Source organism: Poecilia formosa, unplaced genomic scaffold (genome assembly GCF_000485575.1).
Source record: "Poecilia formosa unplaced genomic scaffold, Poecilia_formosa-5.1.2 Scaffold121, whole genome shotgun sequence".
NCBI classification, from domain to species: Eukaryota; Metazoa; Chordata; class Actinopteri; order Cyprinodontiformes; family Poeciliidae; genus Poecilia; species Poecilia formosa.
In genome coordinates, this window is record NW_006800060.1 from 155,045 (window position 1) to 158,683 (window position 3,639).

General features: G+C 39.5%; 1 protein-coding gene and 1 long non-coding RNA gene across 8 annotated transcripts in view; one reads left to right on the forward strand and one right to left on the reverse strand.

Annotated features, from left to right (window-relative positions):
- chl1b (cell adhesion molecule L1-like b) overlaps positions 1 to 3,639 on the forward strand; it is a 164,515-nt gene that overhangs the window by 125,416 nt on the left and 35,460 nt on the right. The window lies entirely within an intron of this gene.
- On the reverse strand, positions 1,185 to 1,651 carry LOC107837183 (uncharacterized). Its single transcript, XR_001663185.1, has 2 exons — positions 1,620 to 1,651; positions 1,185 to 1,409 (listed from the first exon to the last, which is right to left on the reverse strand). It is a non-coding gene; the product is annotated as an uncharacterized LOC107837183 (long non-coding RNA).

Consider the following 3,639-nt stretch of genomic DNA (forward strand, 5'->3'; position numbering starts at 1 on the left):
GGGCTTTCTGTCAATAAGAGTCATAAATGACATCTTCCAATCAGTAAACCTCAAAGGATCTCCACTAAATACTGTGGGCTCAGGGACTGGCAAGCGACTCATACTTAATGAGCTGGCAAATGCTTCAGCTAGATTGGATGTTTCTGGATTTATTGTCACCTCAGGAGATGATTGGTAAGGTTGGAATGATGCAGCATCTGGATTTAAGCAGGGTTTAGCTCTAGAGAAGACAGGGTTAGTTCTGTAATTAATATCTTCAATTTCTTCAACATTGTTTTCACAGTGCTCAAATTCCTCATATGCTCTCACACGAGCCGCTGCTACAGCTATTTCCTTTTCTTCTTTTAACCGTTGCAGTTTTGCTCTTTCTTTTTCCAGTTGTTGTTGCATTTCCACTTCTCTTTGCTTCATTTCTGACAGCATTTTTGACTCTTTAAGTTTCCATTCATTTTCTAATTTTTGGAGTTGTGCTTGCTGTGCTTGAATTTCCTTTGTAGCCTTTGATTGCTCCACCTTAGCAGCAAGCTCTGCTTGTGCATCTGCCTTGCTGTTATTAGAACTAGATGAACTGGAATGTCTGCTTGAACTCTCTGATGACTTCGATGAGTTTATGGTTTCAGTTTGAGTGTGACTAAAGATGGATCCATATTCATCTTTGTTTAATGTTTCTCTTACTCTTTCTTTCTCAAGATGACTATTATAATCTTTATCAATAGTGTCTATACGATTGTTTATGAGGTTACAGATTTCTTTTGTGAGTGTAACACAGGCTTCCATCTTTTTGACAATCTCTGCTGTGGTGTTACTGTTACGTAGAATGGGTTCGTACTGCAGTCTTACAGCATCATACTCTGCTTGAATGCTTTCCTGTAAATTATTGAGTTCTTCTAATGTACAGAGGGCCTTTAGTTTTTTCCTAGTTTCTCTTGCTACCCACTTCCAAGAATCATAAACTTTGTTGAACGCTTTCTCACGTTTTTTGTTCTCTTGGATGAGCATCTCTTGGCCTTTTTCTGTTAGTTTTCTTTCTCTGGAACTAGACAGCATGTCAACAGGATTTTCTGTTTTCTCTGTTGGAAGTGACATTTTACTTGGTTTTTCTAACTGCTTTGGGTTCACAGAAAACCTTTTAACTATCCCTTGACACTACGCCAATTCAGTTATGCTGTGAGCTTGTCCTTGTGATTGTCCGTTTTAACTTTATGCTTTATCTTGCCTGTGTGAGATCATTGGTGCGAGAGGAGACAGCTTCGTTTCAGATGGGATGGTGTCAGTTTCACCGCAGAAAGATCTGGTCTCTTGCCTTGAGTTTTCACTGTAGCAGCCTCTCGGATTGAACAGCCAGACGCAGGGAGTTTCAAACGGGTGCAATTTAATCTCAACCTTTCTTTCCATTGACACCGTGAAAACTGTAGCACAAAACAAAAGAATACAGAACGGTTGGACATACTCAGCTCTTGTATAAAATCAAAATATCAATATTCAGTTATACACAAAAAATACGTTATGTCCTTTAACTCATTAATATACAGTTTCGTTTATAAACCACAACATTCTACTGTTTCTTAAATAAACCTATAACATTTCTTATTACAAATCACAATTACATATATTTATACCTCATTCTGCTTTCCGAGGGCGCTATTTTAAATATTTTCTCCGGGTTTCTTTATAATCTAATGTTGTTTCGTCTGGCAGGGTGTTGCTAGGTAACCACAGAATAAACAAAGAAGAAATCTACCGTTCTTTAAATGAAAGCATAAATTAACCACTAGGAGTCACTGTTGGACCAATGAACAAGGAGAATTTTCCAATTAAGCAGTTATTTACACTCCCACCAAATCCTGTTACAATGAATGAACAAAGTAATACATAAAGAGTAAATGAATTGAACAGGATTTTTGACTCTACTAAATAATGTAGACTAAATATGGTTGCATAAAATTACCATGAAGTAAATAAACTGTACAAAAGTTGTTCATCCTTTCTCATCAATTTTCCAAAAGAAGAACTAAATTCTGAATTGGCCTCTCAATAATTGAAAGTTTAGAAGAAGAATTTGACTTTCGTTCACCGACTTGAACTTTGGCTCGACGGACCAATCCATCACTGCCTTGAACAGTGTCAACCACTCGTCCTAGTTGCCACTGATTTCTCGGAAGGTTATCGTCTTTGATAATGACAATGTCCTCCTTCTTGAGATTGCGTTGAGCTGAGTGCCATTTCTGTCTCATGGAAATGTTCATCAAATATTCCTTTTTCCAGCGACTCCAGAATTGTTCAATGAGATACTGCACTCTCCTCCACCTCTTTGTGGCATATAGGTCCTCTTTGACAAACACTCCAGCGGGAGGGAGAGCAACATTAGATTTCATCATAATGAGATGGTTTGGTGTTATAGGCTCCAATGCTTGAGGATCATTGATTCTATCCACTGTTAATGGGCGGCTATTGACAATAGCCATGGCTTCATATAACAATGTCCTGAGGGATGCGTCATCAAGTCGGCCTGAACACTGTGCGAAGGTAGCATTCAATACATTTCTGATGGTTCTGATTTGCCTTTCCCATACACCACCTGCATGACTGGCAGAGGGGGAATTGAAAACAAATTCACACTGTTTGTCCACCAAGAAAACTTCCAGTAACTTGGTGTCACATTGTTTCAGTGCTTGTGTGAACTCGTTCCTGGCACCAACAAAATTAGTGCCTTGATCACAGTGCAGTTGTCGTACAGCTCCTCTAATACTAATAAAGCATCTCAGTGCATTTATGAATGAGTCAGATGACAAATCTTCGAGCATTTCAATATGGACAGCTCTAGAGTAGAGACATGTGAAAATTAGGCCATATCTTTTGTACTCTTTGCGGGTTTTCTTTACAATGAAAGGGCCAAAACAGTCCATGCCACTATATGTGAAGGGTGCAGAGGATTCAACACGTTCTTTAGGAAGGTCAGCCATTCTCTGCTTTTCCGTTGGTCGCCTAAGTTTTCTGCAAAACACACAATCTCGTATCAGCTTGGCTACCAACTTGCTCCCACCAATGATCCAGAATCCATTGATCCTGAGCTCCATTTGTGTCTGGCCTCGACCTTGATGGTATGTCTTAGCATGGTAGTGTGACACAATCAGCTTAGTAATATGACTGTTGTTGGGTAGTATTACTGGGTGTTTGACTTTAAAACAGAGAGATGACTGCTTCAATCTCCCACCCACGCGGAGAAGCCCTTCAGACCAGATGGGATCAAGACTAAAAAGGGTGCTGGTGTTTGGAATGTTCTTTTCATCTTCTAGTATCCTTACCTCATTTGGGAAGTTTTGTTGTTGAACAATCTTAATCACAGTTTCAGCTGCTCTTTGTACTTCTTCAACAGTTACATGTTTGCTATGCTGTTGCTTTGAGCCTAGTCTCTTGATTCTTGCAATCACCTTGAGAAGTGTTATCCAAGAGGAAAACCGATTCAGGCGTTCGAGGATGTCATTACTGCTTTTGACTTCAGTTACAAGCACCTGAATTGTCTTTACTTCAGGATCACCGACAAGCAATTCTGTTGGAGTGCTGAGTGTTAAGTGTAACTCATGCTCCCAAAGAAACCTTGGTCCTTGCAACCAGTTTGTTGAATGAATATCTGAAGCA